General features: G+C 41.4%; 1 non-coding gene across 1 annotated transcript; it reads left to right on the top strand.

Moving 5' to 3' along the window:
- Positions 1–12185: 12185 nt before the first annotated feature.
- LOC126944770 (U6 spliceosomal RNA) lies at positions 12186–12289 on the top strand. Its single transcript, XR_007722171.1, has one exon. It is a non-coding gene; the product is annotated as a U6 spliceosomal RNA (small nuclear RNA).
- The last annotated feature ends 6541 nt before the right edge of the window (positions 12290–18830 follow it).

Raw genomic sequence — 18830 nt, 5'->3', positions numbered from 1 at the left:
TCCTGAAAGGTTTGAGCCTCCATTAACTTGCAGAGACCCCAGCATTTAGGAAGCGCTAATCTAGATTGAAGCAGATGCATACACTTCCGTACCCCAGTTAATCCCTAGTGTGTTGGGGACACCCAGAATTAACCCCCAAACTGAAGCATAGAGTTCTGCCATCCTGTACACGCTCCTGAGGTTTGGAGAGGACCTGCAGCCTCATCATGAGCCCCAAGCCCACTGAAATTTGCCATTTCAGTGATCCCCATTCCTATTGTCCTTGAAATGGTAGGCTCGTTAAACACAGCATCTCTCAACATGACCATCATGAAGCTCTCTGAAATTGAGCAACAGGCACACATTTAATACAGCTAACCTTAAAAAGCATTTAAATACCTGCCACAGGTTGCGTTCTTGGCAAAAACACTGTGTTGGAGATTCATGTGCAGGAAGTTTATTGGGAGGAATTATCTGCATCAACACCTGTAGGGGAGTAAAGGCAGTAGAATTGGGTAGAGGGAGAAATTGAGCCGATGCAGTCTTAACAAATGCCTCAGTCAACCAGGAACTCAAACAAGGATGGCTCTACCGGATGCCCTAATAGGACAAATAGGCTGGACCTTATCTCCCTACTTGACCAGGAAAGGGGTATGATCTTGAGTGAGTTGGCTGACTTCAGCCAAAGGCAGGCCCCGAATGGGGCACAGGTGACGGCTGTCAGCGTTCATAGCAGCTTCAGTCCTGAAGGGGAAGATATGGGCAGCACACCGCAGTCAACACTACAGTCCACCCCTTGCACTGCTCAGACTGATTTGTTTCATTAGTTCTGGAATGGTTTCTTCAGGATTCTGATGGATCTCTTTCTGGGGAAACTTAAAAGAGGAAGGTCTGGGACAGGCCACAGCCTCTGCTGCTGTAGCTTGAGTTTGCAACTGGCATTCACCTCCCTTCTCTACTACCCATTGTTGATCTTTCCCTAACTCCCTGAGACTTGTACCTCTGGTTCATGGGGGTTACCAGATGAGGTACCTGGCTATCATGCCCTTCTCAGGCTATGACTGCACTTGTTCATTTATCATCAAAATTGGGCAAGGAGAAACATACTCAAGTGGATGATCTGGGTGCCCAATATATTCTTCCCTGTCCCCACTGTGTAATAGCAGCCCCACCTCCTGATAATGACTCCTTTCCTTCCTTTCTTGTCTCTTGGTAGTGAGTTGGAGTAATCTGGTGCCTGCCATAGCTTAAAGTTTAGTGAGACTCAGTGTGTCCACTGGTGCAAATATTCCCCTTCTGGGAACCAGGACTTCTAAACCCTTAGAGACCAGAGTTGGGATAGAAGGCACAGTTTCTCCAATTGGATCACTGGGAGTGATGATAATGGTGGGCTGCTCCTACACCCACCCTTTGTTCCCCAGAGCCATATATTTTCCTTAAGGATACACTATTCAATGGCAATTGGTCTCAGTCGGGTATGTACTGCATCATGAAGGATGATGCCTCCTCCTTACAAGGTATCATCTCCAATCTGGTGCCTTAGCTGTGCTTTTAACAAGCACTATTGGGGGAACCACCCCTGATAATTCAACGTAGGTTCTTTTCTATTTCCCTAAGTGTTGGCCAGTCTGAGAAATAAAGGGAAAGAGTGCAAAAGAGAGAAATTTTAAAGCTGGGTGTCTGGGGGAGACATCACATGTCGGCATTTTCCATGGTGCCCCCTGAGCCGTAAAACCAGCAAGTTTTTTTTAGTGATTTTCAAAGGGGAGGGAGTGTACGAATAGGGTGTAGGTCACAGAGATCACATGCTTCACAAGGCAATAAAATATCACAAGGCAAATGGGAGCAGAGCACCAGGGTAAAATTAAAATTGCCAATGAAGTTTTGGGCATGCATTGTCATTGATAACATCTTATTAGGAGACAGGGTTTGAGAGCAGACAACTGGTCTGACTAAAATTTACTAGGCGGGAATTTCCTCATCCTAATAGGCCTGGTAGCGCCACGGGAAACCGGGGCTTATTTCATCCCTTATCTGCAACCGTATAAGACAGACTCCCAGAGTGGCCATTGTAGAGACCTCGCCCTAGGAACGCATTCTCTTTCTCAGGGCTGTTCCTTGCTGAGAAAAAGAATTCAGCAATATTTCTCCTACTCACTTTTGTAAGAAGAGAAATATGGCTCTGTTCCGCCCAGCTCTCAGGCAGTCAGACCTGATGGTTATCTCCCTTGTTCCCTGAACATCACTGTTATCCTGTTCTTATTTCAAGGTGCCCAGATTTCATATTGTTTAAACACACGTGTTTTACAAACAATTTGTGCAGTTAACACAATCGTCACAGGGTCCTGAGGCAACATATATCCTCAGCTTACAAAGATGACGGGATTAAGAGATTAAAATAAAGACAGGCATAGGAAATCACAAGAGTATTGATTGCGGAAGTGACAAATGGACAAATGTCCGTGAAATCTTCACAATTTATGTTCTTCTGCCATGGCTTCCTCTGTTGGGGTCCCTGCCTTCCCACAAGAAAGCACTGTATCAGGGAGCAGCTTCTGCATAGTATGGTATGTGATTAAAGCCGATCCCACCATCATGTACCCAGCATTCTACCTCCTTGCTATCAAGTGGGTCTCTTGGTTTGATGCAATGCTACACAAGATTTCAGGCCAATGGATCAAAATTTTGTAAACTTTTGGATGGTGTTGCTGACCAAGGCTGTGCAGGCAGGAAAGGCAAACCAATACCCATAATATACATCAATGCCCCTTCAATATAGAACACTTCCCCTTCCAAGGTAGCAAGGATACAGTGTAATCAACTTACCACCAAGTGGCTGGATGGTTTCCTTGACGAATGGTGATATCAGGCTAAGAGTTAGTCTTTGTTGCTAGCAAGCTGGACATTTCACTGATGCAGTAGTTAGATCAGACTTGATGAGTCCATGACGTTGAACACTTACATTAGCTCTACTGTGGCTCCTCCATTCATATGATCACTTTGCCAGCATTGGGGTGCCAGCAATAAAGCCTGGTTAAGATTATTTGGCAAAGTCATTCCATCTGCTTGGTTGGTGCCTTTTCTGTGGTGGATGTTATCTGATGGGAAAAAACCTGCAATACAAAAATCATACACTGTACACCCATTCTCAGGTACATTATGTGCCTTTCCCCCACACTTCCTCGTTTTTAATCTTCCAGTTTGTCTTCCAGGCCCATGAATCTATATATATTCTTTCTTCTGGCAGGTACACAGGCCATCTCTAAGTGGGGCCATAGTGCAGCCACAGTGTATTTCCAGCTTACTTTCACCTACTGAGACAACCTGTACATTAACCAAGCTCAGCCTTTTTCCTCTTCTGTCATCATGTCATGAGGGATTGCTGACCAATGTGGCTACAGATGTAAACTGAGAAAGAACCACCAGTGCATCAGTGGTGGGTGACAGGGGATCTGGGCACCTGCTTATGTAGCTCACTTTTGCCTTCCAGCCCTGCTTGTGCCCAATTCTACATATACCACTTTCATTTTATGAAGGATGACTGGTAGACCCACCCAGCCTTATGACTTGTGGGTTTGACAGAACCCAGGTTATAATACATCATCACTTACCGTCCCATAGGTAAGCACATTGTCTCAACTAGGACTCAGTAGCATTCCAGGAGCTCTCTTTTGAAAGGTGTATAGTGCTCTGTTTCAGATGGCATGGCATTGCTCCAGCACTATAGGGGGTGTGTGACTTACTATTGGGATTTATCACTAACAGTATATGATCTTTTCTCACCACTGACACGTCTAATATAATATGGTGTCTTGTGAGCCAAGCAGCAGGGCCATTTGTACCACAGTCTTGACCTGTTACAGAGCTTTTTCCTGCTCTGGGACCCACTCAAAATTGGCAGCCTTTTGTGTCACCTGATATTTGGGTCAGAGCAACATTCCCAAGTGTGGAATATGCTAGCAACAGACCCCAAGATGTTTGCAAGGCATTGTGCTTTTTAGTGGTGAGAAACATGAGATGCAAAATTTCATCTTATCATCTTTGGAGGGAATGCCCTGGTATGCTTCAGACCACTGGACTTTTAAAAACCTCACTGATCTGGCAAAATCCTGAATATTTTTAGGGTTCTTGCAATACTATTTGAAGAAAATTTATCCTACCAAGGCCTCTGATATAGGCATCATTTCAGGTTCATCCTGTACAATTACCATGATGTCATCAGTGCAGTAATGGGATGTCCTATGGAATGTCCGAATGGTCCAGGTCCCTTCAGACTATATTATGACAGAGGCAGGAGAGTTTACACGGTCCAGAGGCAAAACTGTAAATGTATATTATTGCTCATCTCAGTGGAAGCAAGCTTTTATGGTCTTCCTTTTCACAGGGATGAAAAAGGGTTCACTGTCCAGATCAATACATACCATGTAGGCTATGTTAATCTTTTCCAGCAAACATACCACATTTGGAACAGCAGATAGAATTAGCATTATTTGTTGATTGAGATTGCAGTAATCCATACTCATTCTCCAAGATCTGTCTGGTTTTAGCAGTTGCCAGACAAGTGAATTAAATGGCAATATGATGGGCACCACCACCTCTGCATGCCTTAGGTCTTCAAGCGGGGCACTGATGTAGGTAATTTTTATTTATTATATTGGTCCGGAATGGTGGAGGCAGTTCCAGGCACTTCATGTTGGTCTTCCTCACTATGATATTTCCTACATCACACACCAAAAAACCAACCTGGTGGTTCTGCCAACTGTCAAATATGTCTATTCCAACTGTCCGTTAAGGACTCATGAAATAACCACTAGGTGAGTGTAAACCTGACAGACCTACTGAGAGTCAGACCTGGAGCTGGAATACAATTATTACCTACCCTCCACACCCTACCACTCTAACAGAGTGGAGCTTCAGATCCTAGGGTGTCAATGTCAATGGACTCTCCAACAGTGCTTTAAATGTTTGCATAGTCCTCTTTCTCTCATGTGTGTTATGAAAATAAAAGATCTTAAGTCCCTGTGGGTTAGGATTGGGAAAATTACTACCTTATATACTTGTCATGGTGTCTCAGGGTCCTTTCTGCTAGAGACATAGCCTTTTTAGTAAATTGTTTCCACCTGAAAAATTGTCCCAATAAGACTTTCGCTTCTCCCAAGAAGGAAGTACAGCTACAGAAATTGCCTTCCCACTATACAACTATGAAACCAGATAAAATTATGAAAGAAATATTTATAGACAATGGAAAGCCGGTAGTGCAGAATTTTAACTGACAAAAGGGAAACAAGGTGAGTCACATGATTGCCTCAGCTTACTGCCTAGAGGCAGTTTCCTGCACTACACTGTTAGGAGCAGTGCAGAGAGGGGAGCCCCAATAGAGCTAGCAGTCTCATTGAGTAGAGAAAACAGATTAGAGTTGGTGGAGAATGCGTTGGCTAGAAATTAAGAGGGAAGGCCAGGCATGGTGGCTCACATCCATAATCCCAGCATTTTGGGAGGCCGAGGCAGGCGGATCACCTGAGGTTGAGTTTGAGACTGGCCTGACCAACATGGAGAAACCCTGTCTCTACTAAAAATACAAAATTAGCTGGGTATGGTGGCGCATGCCTGTAATCCCAACTATTCAGGAGACGGAAGCAGGAAAATCGCTTGAACCCGGGAGGCAGAGGTTGTGGTCAGCCGAGATCGCACCATTGCACTCCGACCTGGGCAACAAGAACGAAACTCCATCTCAAAAAAATAATAAACAAAAAAGAAAGAAAAAAAGAAAAGAAAAGAAAGATTAAAAGGGAAAACACTAGAGACGAGGGAATGATATAGAGAGGGCTTTGGAGATCTGCCAAGAGGTCCCAGACCTCAAAACTTTGGCTGAATACTGGTATGTACGTTAATGAGGTAAAATTCCACAGGGCAGGGGGTTAAAAACAACAACAACAACAACAACAGAAAATGAAAGGCCAAACAATTCTCAGAACTTACACAAGACTGGGAATATTTTGTTTATGTTCCTGACAGCCCATATGAATAGATCCTATAATACATGGGGCATCATATAGAGACTTTAAAAGGACTTAGTAGTGAACGATAGAATAAAGGTTACTCTGGAGCCATCATGCAAAGCTTGAAAGCAAGCACTGATGATCGAACTGATACCAAGCATGGCAGAACCAAGTCCAACACTCATTAGAGAAATGCAACAAAACCTAGCACTGAACAAAATCAAATTCCCAAGGTCTGACATTCAATTTAATATTATTGTACTGGATGTGGTGGCATGTACCTGTAGTCCCAGCTACTCAGGAGGCTGAGGCAGGAGGATCACTTGAGGCCAGGAGTTTGAGGCTGTAATACACTACGATCACACCCAATAAGAGCCACTGAACTTTAGCCTGGGCAACACAGTAAGACTCCGTCTCTTAAAAAAAAAAAGGATTGTAAAAATAGATAGGAAGGCTGGGCGCGGTGGCTCAAGCCTGTAATCCCAGCACTTTGGGAGGCCGAGACAGGCGGATCATGAGGTCAGGAGATCGAGACCATCCTGGCTAACACGGTGAAACCCCGTCTCTACTAAAAAATACAAAAAACTAGCCGGGCGAAGTGGCGGGTGCCTGTAGTCCCAGCTACTCGGGAGGCTGAGGCAGGAGAATGGCATGAACCCGAGAGGAGGAGCTTGCAGTGAGCTGAGATCTGGCCACTGCACTCCAGCCTGGGTGACAGAGCAAGACTCCGTCTCAAAAAAAAAAAAAAAAAAAATAGGAAAATGTTACCCAGAACCAAAAGAAACAGTCCCAGAAATGTCAGAAATGGTGGAATTAGTAGACAGGACATTAAAAGAGATATAAATATGCTTTTTTTTTTTTTTTGAGATACAGTTTCACTCTTGTTGCCCAGGCTGGAGTACAGTGGTGTGATCCCAGCTCACTGCAACCTCCACCTCCCCGGTTCAAGTGATTCTCTTGTTTTAGTCTCCCCGGTGGCTGGGATTACAGGCGCCGGCCACCATGCCCGGCTGATTTTTTTCAGTAGAGATGGGGTTTCACCATATTGTCCAGGCTGGTCTCAAACTCCTGACTTCAGATGATCCTCCCACCTCGGCCTCCCAAAGCGCTGGGATTACAGGTGTGAGCCACCGCACCTGGCCTTCATGTTCTTAAGAATGAAATAAAGGAAATGAAAGTAGATCCTTATTTCATACCATATGTAAATATCAACTCAAAATGGGGTAAAGACTTACATGTAAGACCAGAAACAATAAAACTACCAGAAGAAAACATAGGGGGAAAGCTCCATGACATTGGTCTGAAAAATGATTTTTTAGATATGATCCCAAAAGCACAGGCAACAAAATCAAAAGTAGACAAACAGAATTGCATCAAAATAAAAAGCCTCTGCACAGCAAAGCAAAAAATCAACAGAGTAAAGAGACAACCTACCCAGTGGGAGAAAATATCTACAAACCATACATTTGACAAAGGGTTAATATCCAAAATATATAAGGAAATCTAACAATTCAATAGCGAGAAAGCAAATGACCTGACTTTAAAAATGGGCAAAGGGCCGGGTGCAGAAGCTCACACCTGTAATCCCAGCACTTTGGGAGGCCAAGGCAGGCAGATCACTTGAAGTCAGGAGTTTGAGACCAGCCTGGCCAACATGGTGAAACCCCGTCTCTACTAAAAATACAAAAATTAGCCGGGTGTGGTGGTGCACGCCTGTAATCCCAGCTACTGGGGAGGCTGAGACAGGAGAATTGCTTGAACCCAGAGTTGCAGTGAGCTGAGATCCCAATACTGCACTCCAGCCTGGGCAATAGAGTGAGACTCAGTCTCAAAAAAAAAAAAAAAAAAAAAAAAAAAAAAAGGCAAAAGGCCTGAATAGACATTTCTCAAATGAAGAAATGACCAACAAGTATACGAAAAAATGCTCAATTAAAGCCATAATGAAACGTCACCTCACATCTGTTAGAATGGCTACTAATAGACAAAAGATAACAAGTGTTGGTAAGAATAAGGAGAAGAGAGAACCCTGGTCCACTGTTGGGATTTTCAGTTAGTACAGCCATTATGGAAAATGGTAATTTCTTTAAAAATCAAAACTCTAACTACCATTGAAGACTTTTCTGTGGTACTAAAAAGAAAAAAGTAAAAACAAAAAATAGAAATACTATATGATCCATCAATCTCACTTCTGGGTATATACCTGAAGGAAACAAAATCATTATGTCACAGAGGTGTCTGCACTCCATGTTCATTGCAGCACTGTTCACAACAGCCAAGATATGAAATCAACCTAAGTGTTGGTCAAATAATATAAAATTTCAGTTAGAACGAATAAGTTCAAGCGATCTATTGTACAACATAAAGACTATAGTTAATAATCTATTGCATGCTTGAAAATTGCTAAGAAAATAGATTTTATGTCCAGGCGCTGTGGCTCACGCCTGTAATCCCAACACTTTGGGAGGCCAAGGCGGGTGGATCATGAGGTCAGGAGTTTGAGACCAGCCTGGCCAATATGGTGAAACCCCATCTCTACTAAAAATACAAAAAATAGCTGGGCGTGGTGGCGCGTGCCTGTAATCCCAGCTACTGGGGAGTCTGAGGCAGGAGAATCACTTGAACCCGGGAGGTGGAGGTTGCGGTGAGCTGAGATTGTGCCATTACACTCCAGCCTGGGCAACAAGAGCAAAATTCCATCTCAAAAAAAAAAAAAAAAAAAAAAAGAAAAAGAAAATAGATTTTATGTGCTCTTACCACACAAAAAATGATAAGTACGTGAGGTAATATATGTGTTAATTAGCTAGGTTTAGCCATTCCACAATGTATACATATATCAAAACATCATGTTGTACCCTACAAACACATACAAGTTTTATTTGTCAATTAAAAAAAATAAAAACAGACCCAGTCAGGAGAAAAAGTTCAAAAAAGGAGTTTATACTATTAATTTCACTAGGCCCTCAGAGGAGACATAGTATTTTAGTTCTGAACTTAAAAATATGTGAGATTAGGGGTTCTAGAAATAAATATTTAGCCATTTTCCTAGTTGTCTTTTTGTAAAGGTTAACAGTATCATACTGAATTAAATTTAAAGTGAACATATTTAATCTGTTAGTTAAATAATGTAAAGAAAAACAAAAATATAATGAGAGAAATGGAAGGTATTCTTAAAAGACCAAAATGGAACTTCTTGAGATGAAAAATATATCTGAAATGGAAAATACACTGGATGGAACTTCTGCCTCTGGGAGGATGGGGTAATGTATTTTCACCACTCCTAGAACAACCGTAAACCCTGGAAATTATTTATTAAACATAAGAAGACTTGGAAAGGTGGAGAAAAGAAAGCAGACTGGATAGAAACCTAAAGACCCAAGAAATACCACAGTGGTGAGTTCTCTGAGTTTTCTTTCAGCTCCATTTATTTGACACTTGGAGCTGAAGAAACCAGCAACCAGGAAATGCCAATGGGCACAGACCAAAAAGCAAAAGAAAAGCTCCAACAAAAGCCTGTTTCTGCTAGCCAAAGGCAAGGGGCAGTCTGTAAGACAGGAACTTTTAGCCATACTACAGGGTGCCTAGATTAAACTTTATTCTGGGTGGTCTGTGAGGTGTTTCTGGATGAGATTAGCTTTTGAATCTATGGACTCAGTAAAGCAGATTACTCTCCCCAGTGTGAGTGACGTCATCCAGTCTGTTGAGGGCCTGAATAGAACAGAAAGGCAAAGGAAGGACAAATGTCCCTGTTTTGCTTCCTACCTGCCTGCTTGAGCTGGGACATCAGTCTTCTCTTGCTCTTGGACTGGAATTTACAACACTGGCTCCCTTGGTTCTCAGGCTTTCAGACTCAGACTGACATTACACCACGGACTTTTCTGGGGCTCTAATTTGCAGATGGCAGATCATGGGATTTCTCAGCCTCCATAATCACATGAGCCAATTTATACATATATTCCATTGGTTCTGTTTCTCCAGAGAACTCTACTACAGTGGCCCTACCCCAACCCATGCCAAAACTAAGTGGGAAACCTAGACTTCCACTCTCTCAAGGTTGCAACAGGCCACCCCAATACCCTCACTAGAGTGGTGTCACACAAGGCCAAGTAGGGAACTGGGACTTTTGTCCCAGCCAGCCAGTAATGAGCCCTCCTCTCTGTGAGCGTGGTGGCAATAAAGACCGTGGTGTCCATGGGGAACCTGGACATCCATCTGGCAGAAATGAGGTACCCCTCTGCTTTCCTCCTCGGTTGGTATCAGAGGAGGCCTAGTAGAGTCAGGACCTTAACCATCACCCACAGGTAATGAGGCCACCTCTACCACAGTATCAGGAGAGACCACGTGGGGCTGGAACAAGCAGCCCCATCCAGCAGTAAGGAGGAGACCTGTCCCGCTTGAGTGTCAACAGAGGTACAGAGGGAAATCTGAACTTCTCCCTTCACCTGGCAGCAATGAAATGACACCCCCTCTCATGCCAAAGCAGTGACAGACAAAGTCAGTTAAAATAAAAATTTTAAATTAAGATCCAAAGTCTTATAACATAATACAAAAATGTCCAGATCTCAAACTGAATGAAAAAATACAGTAGATGTCAACACTGAGATGGCAGCTATATTAGAATATCTGACAAAGATTTTAAAGCAGCTATGATAGAAATGCTTCAAGAAGCAGTTCTGAACACACTTGAAAAAAAGTTAAAAATATACAACTTCAGCAAAGAAATAGAAGGTATAAGGAAGAAGCAAATAGAAATATTAAAACTGTAAAATACAATAACCAAATAGAAAAGCTCAGCGGATAGGCTCAATGGCAGAATAAAGAGAACAAAGGGAAGAATCAGCATACGGTAAAACAATAGAAACTACTCGATCTGAACAACAGAGAAAATAGAGTGAGAAAATGAATAGAGCCCCAGGGACCTGAGAGACTAACAAGAGATTTAATGCTCCTGTGGCTCCTGTCGCTGGAGTCCCAGAAGAAGAAACAAAAGAGGGCAGGGCTGAAAAAGTACACCAAGAAATAATGACTGAGAACTTCCCAAGTTTGTCAGGAGACATAAACATAGTGATTCATATACGTAGTGATTCAAAAAGATGAGGAAGGCTCGGTACAGTGGTTCATGGCTGTAATCTCAGCACTTTGGGAGACAAAGGAAGGCAGACTGCTTGAGGCCAGGAGTTCAAGACCAGCCCAGGAAACATGCTAAAACCCCATCTCTTAAAAAAACCAAACCAAAAATAAACAAACACACACACACACACACACACACACACACACACACAAAATTAGCCAGGTATGGTGGCATGCACCTGTGGTCCCAGCTGTGAGAGGATCATTTGAGCCCAGGAGGTCAAAGCTGCAGTAAGCTTTAATCACACCACTGCACTCTAGCCTGGGCAACAGAGTCAGACTCTGTCTCAAAAAAAAAAAAAAAAAAAAAAAAGAGAAAAAGAAAAGAAAAAGAAAAAGAAAAAATGCTGAGGAAACCTCAACCAAGATAAACCTAAATAATCTGTGCCAAGCATGTTAAAATTAAACTTCTGAAATCAAAGAAAAAAATCTCTTGAAAATGTCACTATAAGGAAACAAACAATTCAATGACAATGGATTTCTCATCAGAAATCACGGAAGTCAGAAGGAATTGGTACAATATTTTTCAAGGGCTGAAGGAAAATAACGGTCAACTCAGAATTCTATAACCAGAAAGAAATAGAATTCTATACACAGAAAGAAAAATCCTCCAGGAATGAAGAGGAAACTAAGATATTATCGGAAGTTTTCTTAGGGAAACAAAAAGAGTTTGTCACCAGTAGACCTACTCTAAAAGTGGCTGAAGGAGATTCTCTAAATGGAAAGGAAACAATGAAAAAAGAAATCTTGGAACGTTAGGAAGAAAAGACACAGTTAGCAAAAAATATGGGTAAAATCAATAGACGTTTCTTCTATCGAATTTTCTAAACTATGTTTGACAGTTGAAACAAAAATTACAACACTGTCTGATTTTATTCTAAAGGTATGTACAGGGAATGTTTTTAGAAATTATAAATTAGAGAGGGAACAGGGACAAAGAGAGGTAGGGTTTCCATACTTCACTCATACTGGTAAAATAATGACAACAGTAGGCTGTAATAAATTATGTGTATATATAATATAATACCTAGAACAATCAATAAGAAAGCTATGCAAATATACTCAAAAACACTGTAGAAAGTGCTCACTTCAGCAGCACATATATTAAAATTGAAAGGATAGAGAGATTAGCATGGCCTTTATGTAAGGATAACACGCAAATTTGTGAAGGGCTCCATATATTTTTTTAAATGCCATAGATAAAATAGAATTCTAAAAAATGTTCAAGTAATCTTTAGGAGGTAGGGAAAAGAAAACAAAGAAACCAAAATCAGAAAAAAACAAACAAAAACAAAAATTGGCAGACTTAAGCCCTAACATACCAATAACTACATAAAGATTAGTAGAATGAATTAAAAAGCATGACCCAAACTATGTACTCTCCACAGGAAACTTACTTTAAATATAATGATATAGGCAGGCTGAAAGTAGAAGGATGGGGAAAGTTATATCATGCAGACATTAACCAAATTAGCTGGGCTTGGTGGCAGGCACCTGTAATTCAGGCTACTCAGGAGGCTGAAGCAGGAGAATCACCTAAACCTCAGAGGCAGAGATTGCAGTGACCCGAGATTGTGCCACTGGACTCCACCCTGGGTGACAGAGTGAGACTCTGTCAAAAAAAAATCCACACATGGTGGCTAACACCTGTAATCCCAGCACTTTGGGAGTCCAGGGCAGGCAGATTACTTGAGGTTAGGAGTTCAAGACCAGCCTGGCCAACATGGTGAAACCTCGTCTCCACTAAAAAAACACAAAAATTAGCCAGAAATGGTGGTGGGCGCCTGAAATCCCAGCCACTCAGGAGACCGAAGCACAAGAATCGCTTGAACCCACAAGGCCGAGGTTGCAGTGAGCCAAGATGGTGCCACTGCACTCCAGCCTGGGTGATGGAGTGAGACTGTCTCAAAAAAAGACAAACATTAACCAAAGGAAAGCAAAAGCGGCTATACAGATAAAGTAGACTTCAAAGCAAAGAAAATTATCAGAGACAAAAAGGATCATCATATAGTGATAAAAAGGGTCAATCCACCGATAAGACATAATAATCCTAAATGCACCAAACAAAGAAGCTGAAAAATGTGTGAGGCAAAAACTGATGGAACTCAAAACAGACATAGACAAATCCACAATTATATTTGGAGACATCAACACCCCTCTATCAACAATGAATAGAACAACTAGACAGAAAATCAGCAACTATACAGAAGAACTCAACAATATCATCAAACCAACAAGACCTAATTGACATTACATAGAACACTACACCCAACAACAGCAGGGTACACATTTTTTAATGCTCTCACAGAACATACACCAAGGTGGACCGTATCCTAGACCATGCAACAAATCTCAACAAATTAAAAAGGATTGCACTATACAATATGTTCTCTGACAACTATGGAATCAAATTAATAATAGAAAGATGGGGGCCAGGAGCAGTGGCTCACACCTGTAATCCCAGGACTTCAGGAGGCCAAGGCGGGTAGATCACCTGAGGCCAGGAGTTCAAGACCAGCCTGGCCAACACGGTGAAACCCCATCTCTAATAAAATACAGAAATTAGCCGGGTGTGGTGGGCACCTGTAATCCCAGCTACTCGGGAGGCTGAGGCAGGAATTGCTTGAACCTGGGAGTTGGAGGTTGCAGTGAGCCAAGATCACGCCATTGCACTCCAGCCTGGGCGACAAGAGTGAGCGAAACTCCGTCTCAAAAATAAAGAAGATAGGAGGAAAATTTTCAAATACTTAGAAGTCAAACAACACATTTCATAAAAACCCATGGGTCAAAGAGAGAGTTTCAAGGAAATTTTTAAAAAATATCTTGAATGCCCTGAGTGCAAAGGCGCAAGCCTGAAGTCTCAGCTTCTCAGGTGGCTGAGACAAGAGGATTGCATAAACCCAGGAATTCCACTGGATGATTTAAGAAAAAAAAAGAGTTTTGAAATACATTGAACTGAATAAAACTGAAAACACAACATATCAAAATTTCTGTCACACAGCTAAAGCAGTGCTGAGGGAAAAAATATAGCATTAAATGTATACATTAGGAAAATCAAAAAGTCCAACATCAATAATCTAAATTCTCACCTCAAGAACTTAGAAAAAGAAGAGCAAACTAAACCCAAAGCAAGCATGAGCAAGGAATAATGAAGATACCAAAAAAAAAAAAAAAAAAAAAAAAAACCAGGAAATCAATGAGATTTATTTTTTAAAAATCAATGAACAAAATCAATAAAACAAATAACTTTCTTTGGAAAAAATTATTAAAATTGGCAGGCCACCAGCAAAACTGATGAAAAACAAAAAGATACAAATTACCAGTATCAGGAATGAAACAACCTATCACTATAAACATCCAAAGTATAAGGGAATACCACGGATCTATATGCGTAAATTGACAACTTAGACAAAATGGACCAAACCGAAAAACACGAATACCACAATGAACCCAATATAAAATATACAATTTAAATAGCTCTGTAACTATTAAGGAAATTAAATTCATAATTTAAAACTTCTCCCACTCCCTAGGAAAGGAAATCTCCAGTCCCAGATAGTTTCACTAGAGAATTCTACCAAATGTCTAAAGAAGAATTAACACCAATTCTACCTAATAGAAATAGAGGAGGAAAGAACAGTTCCTGCTTCATTTATGAAGCCAGTGTTACCCTGAGCGGGAAAACGACAAAACAGTATAAAATATGTACAAACCAAAATCTCTCATGAGTATAGATGCAAAAAGCATTAACAAAGTATCAGTAAACAGATATCAGTCAGCCGAGCGCGGTGGCTCAAGCCTGTAATCCCAGCACTTTGGGAGGCCGAGACGGGCGGATCATGAGGTCAGGAGATCGAGACCATCCTGGCTAACACGGTGAAACCCCGTCTCTACTAAAAAATACAAAAAACTAGCCGAGCGAGGTGGCGGGCGCCTGTAGTCCCAGCTACTCGGGAGGCTGAGGCCGGAGAATGGCGTGAGCCTGGGAGGCGGAGCTTGCAGTGAGCTGAGATCCGGCCACTGCACTCCAGCCTGGGCGACAGAGCGAGACTCCGTCTCAAAAAAAATAAAACAAAAAAACAAAAAAACAAAAAAAACCAGATATCAGTAATGTATAAAAAGCATTACACACCACACCCATCTTATTCCAAAGATGTAAGACTGGTTCAATATTCAAAAATCAATCAATGTAATCCATCAGATTAAAACTCTAAAGAAGAAAATCACAAGATCAAATCAAGTAATGCAGAAGACTCATTTGACAAAATAACACCCATTTGTGATTTAAAGAAAAAAACAACTCTCAGAAAAATAAGAATACAGAGACACTTCCTTAACTTGACAAAGAGTACCTGTAAAAAGCTTACAGTTAACATTACACTTAATGGTGAAAGTCTGAATGTTTTTATATTCAACATAGTGCTGAGGTAGTACAAAGGTACTACCTCAATTCAATCAAAAGGTACTACCTCAATTCAATTTTTTAAAAAATCAATTCACTGGAGGAAAGCTAGCCTTTCCAACACATGATGTTGCAGCAACTGGACAGCCATAGGCAAAAAATGAAACTCAATCTAAGTCTAATATTTTCTACAAAAATTAGCTCAAAATGGTTAAATACTTAAATGTAACATGTAAAACTATAAAACTTATTTTAAAATAGAAGAACACTTTCAAATTCTAGGATTAGACAAAGAGTACTTAGATATGATACCGAAAGCACAATTCATGAAAAGAAAAATTGAGATTTTGGACCTTATCAAAATTAAAAACTTTTGCTCTTGGAAAGCCCATATGAAGAGGGTGAAAAGACAAGGTATTGGGAGAAAATATTTGCAAATCACATATCTAACAAAGCACCAGTATCTTCAGTATATTTAAAAAAGAAAAACCCTCAAACTCAACAGTAAAAACAAAACAAAACAAAAAAAACTGCCTGTAATTCCAGCACTTTGGGAGGCCAAGGTAGGAGGATCACTTGAGGCCAGGAGTTGAAGAACAGCCTGGATAACATAAGGAGACTCCATCTCTACAAAAAATTTAAAAATTAGCCAGGTGTGGCAGTGCACACCTGTAGACCCAGCTACATGGGAGACTGAGAAAGGAGGAACACTTGAGCCCAGGAGTTCCAGGTTATAGTGAGCTATGATCATGCCACTGCATTCCAGCCTGTGCAACAGAGTGAACCCCTATCAAAGAAACAAAACAAAGAAAACCCCACAAACAATCCACTTAGAAAATGGGCAAAAAACATGAATATATATTTCACCCAAAAGACTATTCAAGCATATGAAAAGATGCTCAACATGATTAGCTATCAGAGAAATGTAAATTAAAACCACAATATGTTACTACACACCTATCAGAATGACTGAAATAAAAAAAAGCAACAGCACCAAATCCTGCTAAAAATGCAGATAAACTGGTCATACATTGCTGGTAGCAATGCAGAATGGGGTAGGAACTTTGGAAAAGAGTTTGGTAGCTCCTTACAAAGTTAAAACATATACTTACCATTTAACACAGCAATCCTATTCCCAGATATTTACCAAAGAGAAATGAAAAGTTACTAATGATATGTTAAAGTGCATAGGAGTTTTATTCATAATAGTCCCCAAATGGAAACAATCCAAACATCCATCGCTGCTGCAAAAACAATGGAATACTACCCAATAAGAGAAAGGAACAAATAAATGATATGTACAACAGTGATAAACCTAAAAGTGTAATGAAAGAAGTTGAACACAAAAGACTACATGCTATATGATTCCATTTATGTGATATTCTTTAAAAAGCAAGACCATAGTGGCAATTTATCAGTGGTTGCTAGGGGCCAGAGCTGTGGATGGGAATTGACTGCAGAGGGGAATGAGCAGTGGTGTCCCGGGAAATGTTTAACAACTGGCTCTTGGTGGAGAGGGAGCCCTGGTTTGTAGCATTCGCTGATTTCCATGGTGTAAATACTCCTCCATTGCCAATTTCAAGTTACCGATGTGACGTGACTGACCATTTAGTAGAGAAGAGAGGCTAGTTAACAACTGGATCTCACAAGGTGGCATAAGTGGGATCCAGCGCACCACTGGCCACAAGGAAATTTGGGGGCATGATGGAAATGTTGCATATCTTGTGTTAATGGCTGAACAACTGTACATATCTGTAAAACTCATTAAAGTATATATTTATAATGGGTGAATTTTAATGTAGGTAAATTGTGCCTCAATAAAGATGAATTTTTTTTAAGCTGGGTGGGTGCAGAAACAGTAAGGAATTGTAACTTTTTATCAGGGTGGCTGCCCTCCACCTCCTAATCATCCATCCTTAATCTCTTTGTTGTTGTATGTTTGTTTTTTAATGCATTGAACAATATCTTTGTTGAGTGCCATCTATCTTGTCCTCAGGAAGCCATGCTCTATTAATGATCGCCAAAGTTCTCTGCTGGTCAGACCCTGGCTACCTCTCCAACCTTTCTGCTCAGCACAATAATTCTGCTACTTTGACTCTGGCATCCTAATGTCCCTCTGCTCTCAGTAAGCCCAGCTCTGTGACCGGATACCCTATGTCAGCCCTGGCCTACAGAGAACAGCAGTCCCTGAGCTTCTCTTACCAGCACATTCTTCATCACTTCAAGAAACTGAGTATTCTTTCCACACCCAGCCTCGCATGCCCACTCTTTTGAGCCTTTTAAAGAAAGTGAATATTCTTTGGGATGTCTGATGGAACATAAGCATTTGGTGAGTTTTCTGACTTTACATAACATATTAATTCTAGCATACCCACTCTTTTTTTTTAAATAGAGATGGGGTCTTATTATGTTGCCCAGGCTGGGCTTGAACTCCTGGGCTCAAGCAGTCCTCCTACTTCAGCCTCCCAAAGTGCTGGGATTACAGGCGTGAGCCACCACGCCTGGCCTAGCAGGCCCACTCTTTTGAGCCATTTAATACTTCTTCCACTGTTTGCCACAGCAGTTCTCACATGCCTACTTCACTTAATGTGGGCCATGGCTTTCTCCAAGCTTCCCAGAGCCATCCTATTGTAACCAAAACAGGTTCAGTCGCTTGCTGCTTGCAGAGTCCAATTAACAAGAGCAAGGTCTGGTATAAAGAAAGTGACTTTTTATTCCAGTTAGCTTAAGAGAAGAAGGTATAGCCTCCGGCTTTTAGGGTATCACTTCGCTTTTGGAGCAGAAAGCAGATGCTTTTAAAAGGGGACCTGGCATGCTGATATAAATGGCATGCAGAGGAAGAAGCAGGCAAGTGGGGTGCCTGCATACTCGCTTTGGTGCCTTCTCTACTGGGTGGCCGAGCTGGTGACTACTGGTGCCTTCATGGGAAAAGCAGCCCAAAACTCTCCAGGTGAGAGAGTCTCATAGCGGGCACACATTGGCTTGTAGATGGACTTGTAGGTTGTCTCTTCAGGTAACCTCCTGCTTGTCTACAAGAGACAACTTGTAGGTTGTCTCTTCAGGTAACCTTCTGCTCTGGGACTTCTAAACACACAGTTAGATGAACTTGCCTTGTAGGGAGTGTCTGGTAAAGAGGAGGTAAAAGGCTATAACTGCATTTGGAAAAGGAGAAAAGAGAAAATGAGAGAAAAAAATAAACTATCGCTTGGAAAATGGGGTACTTAGTTACACTATCAGAATGTTAGCAACATCTCTTGGGGTCTTTGTCAGAGTATTAAATACCATATCATAAAAATGGGCTCCCATAGACCGGGTGCAGTGGC

The sequence above is a fragment of the Macaca thibetana genome, chromosome 1 (assembly GCF_024542745.1).
Source record: "Macaca thibetana thibetana isolate TM-01 chromosome 1, ASM2454274v1, whole genome shotgun sequence".
In the NCBI taxonomy this organism is placed as follows: domain Eukaryota; kingdom Metazoa; phylum Chordata; class Mammalia; order Primates; family Cercopithecidae; genus Macaca; species Macaca thibetana.
This window is presented reverse-complemented; position numbering and strand designations above follow the sequence as displayed.